This window comes from Arachis hypogaea, chromosome 11 (genome assembly GCF_003086295.3).
Source record: "Arachis hypogaea cultivar Tifrunner chromosome 11, arahy.Tifrunner.gnm2.J5K5, whole genome shotgun sequence".
NCBI lineage: Eukaryota > Viridiplantae > Streptophyta > Magnoliopsida > Fabales > Fabaceae > Arachis > Arachis hypogaea.
In genome coordinates this window covers 141,515,581-141,525,181 of record NC_092046.1, presented here as the reverse complement: position 1 = coordinate 141,525,181, position 9,601 = coordinate 141,515,581, and the positions used below count along the sequence as shown (strand labels likewise).

Below are 9,601 nucleotides of genomic sequence, written 5' to 3'. Positions count from 1 at the left end.
AATATGATTATGAATGAATGAAGGAGGGGCATATTGGTAATTCAAGAATTTGAATTGAAAGTGTTAGGAAAAAGCGAAAAAGAGAAGGGAACAAGGAGGGACAAGGCACCAAACAGATACTGCCACACAACCCAGCTTCTCTTTGAAGCCACACATCCCAAAAGGCAAAATCCCAAAGGAGGCCCATTCTCAGTTCCTATTCCTTTGCTTTGCATCGAAAACCAAAAGCCACAGCCCCAATTTCATCACTTCACATTACCTTCCAAAACCAAACATGGCTTTGCTCAGAAAACAATGACATTCCCTCCCTCCCCCACTCACCGCTCCCTCATTTCATTCTCAACTTGGCAAAACAGAAAATAAAGGCGGATCCAGCCCATAAATATTACCAAGAAAAAAATAATTAATTACAATACGCATAGATGCAAACAGTAATTATTATCTTTTGATTTTAATATTTTATTCAGCTCTACGCTCTCTCGCTCTCTCTCTCTCTCGCTACTCGTATACATATAGAACCATAATAGTAACAATTAATAATAACAGTAATAAAATAATCCTCATCAATTACAAAAATATATTTAAAAAAAAAAAAGAAAAAGAAAGAGGAAGTGTGAATAATACTGAACAGGACACCACTCTCTCAACGCCTGCAACGTGTGATGGCACTGCATCCGCGGCGGTAAGGGTTCGCCTGAGCGCCAGGTCTACAATTGTAATAGGAAGCGCCACGTCGCGAGCAAGGGATAGTGTTCCTCCTAAGCGCACCGTAGCTTATGTACCTTTTCCCTGCTAAGATGCGCCGGTTGCTCTCCGAGTCCATCAGGAACTCCGTCTCGTCCTCGTCTCCGGCGAGAAGGCTGCACTCCGCGATGGATCCGCGGCACTCGGACTTTACCGGCAGGAAGAAAGCGCCGAGCTGGTGGTCCAGGTCACCGACGGCGGAGCATGAGGAGAGTGACACGTGGACGGAGAGGATCGCGCAGAGGAGAAAGAAAGCGTAGAAGGTTCTAGTGGTTCTTGAGCTCGCCATGTTATCGTTTTTGTTTGTGACTGTGTTTTGAGCAGAAGAACAAGAGCCTCTGCGACTTACATTATAAGCGATGCTTTCTCACAATATGCCATTACTTTTCCACTTATTTACCAGTGCTGCCACTTGACTTTAACGTGACTGCCACTAATGGTAATTGCTTCCCACGCACACTTTAATCATCCTTTTTGACTTTAATTAACCATTAAATCTAGTACCACAACATAATTTTAAAAAATAAAATAGAAAAAACATAATAATATTATTGATGTGTATTCTTTTTTTTGTTTAGAGAACGTGTATTGCGACTAAGACAGTTGGAAGCCAGCCCATGAGTGACATTGATTTCTTTCTTTTAATTTTTTTTTCGGTTTTAATTATTTTTAGGCTAATTGGAGCTGTTCCAGTTAATCTCGTGAGATGGAAGAATTGAATTCTTTATTTTCTATATTCAAAATGGATTGCAATGTTCTCAATAGACAGATGTATTGAGTCAAGAATTTGTCTAATGATTTGAGCGACTAATTGATAATTGAAACAAATTCAGGTGTTATTCTCTTCTCCTTTCTTTTTAAGAAAAAAAAAAAGAAAAAATTTCTTAAAAATATTGAAATACGAAATCTATAATAGATGTCAACATATGATGTGTGTGCAGTAGTGAAAATAATTATTTTTTATATGATGGATGAAATGGTGTATTACGTTGATATGAGTCGAAATGGGTGTATTTCACAAGTGTGATACATAATACAAATCGTTAGTTACGATTTGTAAAACAAAAGAAATCGTTACTCACGATTTCATAAATTATATTTTTTTTAAATTAAAAAATTAAAAGCGTAAAGTGTGATACATAATACAAATCGTTAGTTACGATTTGTAAAACAAAAGAAATCGTTACTCACGATTTCATAAATTATATTTTTTTTAAATTAAAAAATTAAAATCGTAACTCACGATTTCCTATTTTTTTTTTGTCTTATTTGAAATCGTAATTCACGATTTCTGTTAACTTTTTCTATTTTTTTGTCTTATTTAAAATCGTTACTAACGATTTCTTTTTATCCCATATCACTGCATTACACCAAATCATCATAATATTAACCAAAAACACCAATAATAACCCAATATAAAAAAAATTAGCCGCAGTAGTGCAACTGTGCAAGTGCCACGATGAAAGCTAAACTATGCTTTATTCTTTTCATACCTAACCTTTCTAATTGTCATTATTGTTCTTGGCTTGGTTTGTTGCTATCTACCAATAATATTAATCTAAACCCAATTTATGCATTAGAAACTATATAGTATATACCATTTAAAAAAAAATAGTAGACCTTTCCAGCGTCTATTTATTGTCAACACTGGAAGAAGGTTCACCCAAATTAATAATTATCAAGACACAATTTTAAACACTTGGATCCCGCTAGGAAGACAATGAAATATCTATACAATGGCTACAATGGGTTTTTTAATTGGGCCCAATTGAATTTAAAATAGAAAATTAACCCTAATCCTAATATAGCTGTTTACTTTAGCACACCACCATACTTTTGTTATTTCTAATTTTTCCCCAAACCCCAATCCCTTTTGTTTCGCCCTTTCTCTTCACCCACTCAAACCCTTCCAATTGGTAGCAGAGAGCCGTGACGGCGCTAGAAACCTGAGCGCCGCAACCTTGCAAGCAAGCGACCTGTTCGCTTCCCTCCAGCACGGCGCCGTCACTGAACATCCGGCATTCGCGTCGAAGATCAGAACAGCTGCCGGGCGAGAAGCAAGCAACCCAGCTGCCGGGCTAGAAGCCGTTGATCAGAACAGCCGCGTCGGAGATCTCACCGCCGAACTAAACATCTTCCGAGTATTCCGTGACCGGGACCCGTTCTCTCTGAGCACAGAAGCAGCCCACCTTCGAGAAATAGCCTCCTGCTACTGAACAGGTCACTGGAAAGACATCCAACATCTTGACCGGAAGGATCCTAACCATCCAAGGTAAGTGGGTGAGGTTGTTCAGTTTCTGATTAGTAATCGCGGTTGCATGTTAGATTGTAGATGGATTTTGTTGATGAAATGCGTGATTAACCCACTTTGATTATTGTGCCCTCTTTGTTCTTTATGTCGCTGATCTCTATCATTTTCTCTCTAGTTTCATAATCAATAAAATGGTGTGCCATATACTAGCCTTGTATCTAGAGAATCCAGCAATATAGAATTATTCATTAGTGTTTTGGAGATTTTGCTTTTCTTTTTTTAATGTTTTGTGAATTGTAAGTGCTTTGTGATGTGAATAGTTGTGGTTAAATGAAGTCTAATCAAGCACTGCCAAACTGACATAATGTGATGGGAGTTTGTTGTGGATTTTGTGTATATATATATATATGTGCGTGTGGAGTTATGGAATGATATATCAGCCCATTGATTTTTGTTGCTCATGATTCATAGGCGGCACTATATACCAGTACTACTACTTCTTGAGAGTCATTATTTGATCATGTGTAGTGTATATGTTTAGTGTATAGTTGCTCTTTCATATTACCTAAACTTATTTCTATGATCATTTTGTCTGCTAGTGGTCTTATTTATCTATCTATTTGTTTATTTATCTTTTCATATTCATTGGACCTGGGTATTAGATAAAATTAATTTGGCTAACCTTATTACTCACTTTGGATGAATAATCATTGTGTGATCTTATTACATGGCAAATTTGGTAGAATTTTTTCTACAGTGTGAATTTAGCATGACAGAACACTGCTAGATGCTGGTATATTAAATTACACGGCTTGCATTATAAACAAAATTGTCTTCTTTTCTGCAATACAAAAAATTATATATGTATTTCTTTTGTGGCTACCTGAAATTAAGTTTTTTATCCAAGAACCTATAAGTATGTTGGTGTGCTTGATATAATTAATGATCAGTCCATGCATAAATTTAACCAGTTTTATCCATATATGCCACTAGACCAAACATTTAGAGAATGTCTACCACTTCAGTTTGCTTGGAATTTAGTTATCTCTGTATCAGGACTTCACATTTATTAGCTCACTCCTTATATACCATGTTCCTAATTCGGTTATCCTTATTACATGGCGACTTTGGTAGAATTTTTTTCTAATGGAATTCTATTAATTGTGGAACTTTCGTAAAATAAAGACTTTCATAATTCTAATTATTCGTGCTGTACAAAAATACCACAGTAATGATTCTTAACACTAAGTTCCCTGATAAATCTACGCACAGGATTCACTCAGTTCATACCGGATGGAGTTGATGCTAGACATAATTTGTGGCCCACACAATGCATTGGTTCATCAGCTTGTTTCGTTATTGAGTGAAACGGTTAAACCTGTTCGTCGCAATGCACCACGGAACAAGAAGAATGACGTTAGTTCACCATACACTGCACCTAGCACACGGTCATTGATTGAACGTGCGGAGGGATTACCGAAGGGGGCAATGCGCAAAGGCAAGAAGAAGTTGCTTACTTAGTATTAGTTGCAATGAATTGAACTACCACATTATACTGAGTTTACCTACTGCTGAGATGATTAGGGATTTGTTTGTCACATTAGAAAGACTTGATTCCAGGACATCTTTTTTTTTTCTACAGTACAATGATTTATTGGTTATTTTACCTAAAAATTATCTATGTTTTTTTATATGTTAGAATCCCAGATTTATCAAGGTTGCTTGGTAAAGTTGCCATACTTGTGCATGTTGAGATATGTGACCACTAACCATCCACTAATATAGCTAAACTGAACATCCAATACCTTACTGTAATGAACATCCAATTTATATTTTAGACAATAGTTAGCTAACAAAATGATAAGTAAATAGAGAATAAAGATTTGAGTTGGGATTATAAAATAAAGAGAAAATTATTAACTGATTATTGGATGAAAAATATTAGTTTATATTTTTTTAATTTATTAAGGACTTATTTTTCAACGCATATATTAAAAATTTTGTTAAAAAGAACGAAAGAATTAATCTATCTCAGAAGAAAAATTATCAAAATTTTTATAATATCAAAATCAAAACATAACAACCAAGTGCAGCACACACGAGTATTAACAGGTAACCATCCATGCTTAGAGTAAAAATGAACATCTGATTACCTATGGAAATGAACATCCACATTAGTTCATTATAAATACGTGTAAACAGTGTCTATAATGAACAACTACGTACCGAAAAACTATACAGTGAGGCATGTAGAAATCGGGTACAACTTTATTAAACTATCTCGTGGATTACAGAATAACCACCCAATATACTCGTTATGTTTTAAGTGTACACGAAATAAAAAAAAGTAAAAGGGTTCGTTCTATCTAATGGAAAAAGAGTTCTTGCAATTAATAACATATGGACCTTTGCAACAACTGCCTTAGAATCTTTAAACTAACATGAATCCTATAAACACAGAGATGAGAAAATATACACTATCACAACCTCGTCCAACTAATCCTACTTTTTGTTGAAGGAGCTTAACAAAGACATGAAACCACCGGCTTGTTCGGAAACATTCAGGCCAGAAACAGCACAATGGTTTATATCTTGAAATGTGTGCGGACGAACCACCTGCCAAAAAAAAAAGAAAAGAAAAAGTCCAATAGTTATGTTCTATGATAGTACTATACCAAATAAACATAAAAAGTTGAGATTAAGCTAAACATATACCAGGGGTGAATTCTTTTGTTTTCTCCGTCTTGAATTCTTGAACAAAACCCAGTCTTGCACATCTTTATCAAACTTTACACATCTTTATCTCTAAAACAATCACCGAAAACACATCAACAGCTACAAATCAAACCATGAGAATTATTTTTTTTCATTTCATGTATTATTTAATTAAATTCAACCCTTTAGTTGTTTTTTTTTTTCATTCAATGAAAATTATGTAAAATTATTTCTTTTATTTTGGCTATTATTTAAGGGCCTTAATCTATCTTTAGTGGCTTCTTTTTTCACTCCATGAAAAAAATTCTTTTCCTGTATATTCAGATACACACACTCTTTTCTTCAGGTGCAGGAAGAAAAATATTAAAATCTTAACATTATTTATTCCTATAAGCATAAAAAATATTAAAATAATATGCAGGAAGCATATGAGCATATAACGTTAAAAATATGCAGTGAGCATATAAGCATATCATTACATGATTAAAACACTCATATAAGCATATCATGGTTAGCATGTTGCAAATACAAATAGCAATTCCTTCAATTCAGTAAACAAGTTCAGCCACTGCATCACACTATAGTTATCTATTTTACATACTTGCATGATCATCATGTAGAGATAATATACACACACTGTAGATAAAAATAAATTAATATAAGCATACCAAAAAATTAGATTATGCTATCCCATCATGCATATAGGCACATAAGTCCATAATAGGATGATTAGCAAATAAAGATGCCATTTAACATGATGACAGCATAAATTCACATACAAAAACACGTAAGAAAATATACTTCCTGGATATAATCATATAACCATAAAATGATTACTTAATTTCAGCTAATCCTCAATGCATATAATCATACTATTAAAAATAAAACAAACATAACTTTAATTGCATCTCAACTCATCGATTACAATTGCATGTTTCAATAAGCATACAATCAAAGAACTCATTTATGGCAGAATTAAACGCGAAATAAACATCCATGGCAGAATTTGAGGATCCTAATTGCTCACCTTGTTCGACTTGTGACCGTGCTCTGCGACATCGGCGGCTAAGTTTTCTTGTTCGTTTGATAAATTTTCAGAAACTTCAGAGGCAACACAAACTAACGGTTCAACTATATCAACCTCCATTAATGAATTTCGGCTAGGTGATGTGCATAAAGGAGGACCCTCGCTTGCAACATGTTCTTCTTGCGATTCTGCCATTCTGAAGGAGTGAACACTGGCTGCGTTGTGTGCAGATGAGAGGGCGGCGCTGTCGATCGTAGATAAGAGGGCGGCTGCGTTGGAAAGCTCCTGCATGGGGCAGCCGTGCTGCGTTGTGTGCAGATGAGAGGACGGCGCTGTCGATCGTAGATGAGAGGGCGGCTGCGTTGGAAAGATCCTGCATGGGGCAGCCGTGTGATCGTTGATGAGATGATGCAGCGTTTTAACCTAATTAGTTGATTAGAATCTATAATTAATAGTAATACTAAATGGTTTTAAATTTCAAATTAGAAATAATACAAAATTAATTAATAACCCATTATTTAATTTAAATTTCATTTAAACCCCATTGTATGCATTGTACAATAAGTCTATTGTTTCCTCATACTTTTCCAATTAATTATCACGACAAAAAACACTTAATTAATTATGAGTACAGTTTAATGAATTGATCTAATTTGAAGCCAAACTCAAGTTTAAGGCAAAAGATTTGATAGTCGCAAAACGTTTGGACCATTAAATAGTTTTATAATAAAATATGTTTTTTAATAATTGTTAAATAGTCTTTATTTAATTTTAATTATAAATTAATTTTTTATATATTATTTAATTATAAAATTTATTTTTTATTTTATAAATTATTTTTTTATTATTTATCTATTATGTTTATTAATAATAAAAAATTAAAACAATAATAAATTAGATCTTCTATTAATCGTAATAAATATTTTGCAATCTTAATCAATCATAATTTTATTGTTGATCTGTTATATACGTATTGGACTTGAAAAATCGTGTTTGTTAGAAATTCAATCGATTGGATGCACAAATTAATGGAAACTTCAATCGATTGGAATTTATACACAATCGATTGAATTTTGCAAGGCGCACATGTGGGATTTTTCTTATTCAATCGATTGGTCATGTTAACCAATCGATTTAAGTCTTCAAACCAATATAGATTTTCACAATCCAATCGATTGAATTGTGCAATGCGTTGTATGTTACACTTCTCTAAATTTTTCTATTCGTGATTATAAATTATTATTTTATTATTCATCTATCTTATCTTTAAAATTCTATCTTCAATTTTTAAGTTTTTATTTTGATTTAGATACTCTAATCTTATCTTTTCTTTAATGTTAAGATTATAAATTAGTGAATAATCTATCAACAATTACTCAATCCCTACAATTAAAATCGTTTATCAATCTGATTGATTATCAATTTTTTCATTGTTTTTGTTCATTGTTTATCCATCTACTTAATATCAAATTTTTCTTCATTGTTTATACATCTCTTTAATATCCAATATAATTACAGTTGCCGATAGAGATCCAATCAATTTTTTTACTGTAGTGTTTAGAAAACAATCCATTGTTTTGATTACAAAATCGAGATTAGTGAATACAATCTCTAATTTTGCAATTCTTTATTACGATTCTTTATTCATGAAATTGATTGTGTAATGAAAAAATATTTTTTTATCTTTTAGTAATGAATTTTTTTTGAAATAAAATAAAAAAAATATTATTTTTCAAAACTCAAATTTTCAACTTTAGTTTCTCAAATATGAATTTTTTTTTTATGCAGAGCAAGGCGAATTTCACTTCAAATTCTAAAAAAAATGGCTAACTCAAATGATTAAGCTTCACAATAGACAATGACAACCATTATCATCGTCTCCAGAGTATATAGGAGTATAATAATGGTTTTTTTAATTAATAATGAAAAAATTCTTGTTAAATATGGTTTATTCCAGTGTATCTATGTATTTCTCAAATTGCTTTGATGATTTCAATTGATTGAATAAAAAATCCCACATGCCATGCAAAATTCAATCGATTGTGTATCAATTCTAATTGATTGAAGTTTAGGAAGCCTGAATTTCAATCGATTGGTTTGTGTATCCAATCAATTGAATTTCTAAACGTTCTTGGACCATCAAATTCAGTGCCCAAGTTTAACATGGTCGTGGTTCATCTAAGTTATGAATGATTCCGTTACTACAAAAATAATAGTTACAAGAGGAAAATAATGTAAGGGTAATTCTTGCGTAAATTAGGCCTTCTATGATAAGTAGTAGTGTGTACATTTATAGGTCAGCATTCAGCAACACATGAGAGTACTCTTCATGAAAGCTTGTTTGTTATATTAATTAATGAATTAATAGCTTAAGAGTATAAAAATACATATAAGTAAAACTTGGTAGCAGCAAAGAGAGGTAGTTTAGTGTAGCCCCGTAGAAAGGGACTATAGTAAATAACATAAAACACAATGCAATTAATTAAAAACAACTTTATTTTGTTTGGCTAGAATTCACGCATGCAGCTAACAAGACCAGAAGATGGACGCAGAAGATAGGGAGAGCACATTTTCTCCCACGATTACTTGGGATCACGTGTGTTGGTGAAACGGGTGCACTTCTTCAGCTGTGCTAATACAAACTTTTTTTTTATTAATAGCTTAAGAATATAACAACACATATAAGTAAAACTTCGTGACAGCGAAGAGAGGTAGCTCAGTGTAGCCTCCATGAAAAGGGACGATAGTAAATAACATAGAACACAATGAAATTAATTAAAAATAGGGTAATTAATTTTATTAAACCAAAGAAGAAAAGTAGTAACGCAATTCACCCAAAGCAGAAATCCACACGTGAATCACCC

At 33.0% G+C, this 9,601-nt stretch overlaps 1 long non-coding RNA gene across 1 annotated transcript; it reads left to right on the top strand.

The window, feature by feature from the left end:
- Positions 1-1,607: 1,607 nt before the first annotated feature.
- Positions 1,608-4,734, top strand: LOC112723081 (uncharacterized). Its single transcript, XR_003163027.3, has 2 exons — positions 1,608-3,016; positions 4,268-4,734. It is a non-coding gene; the product is annotated as an uncharacterized lncRNA (long non-coding RNA).
- Positions 4,735-9,601: the final 4,867 nt, after the last annotated feature.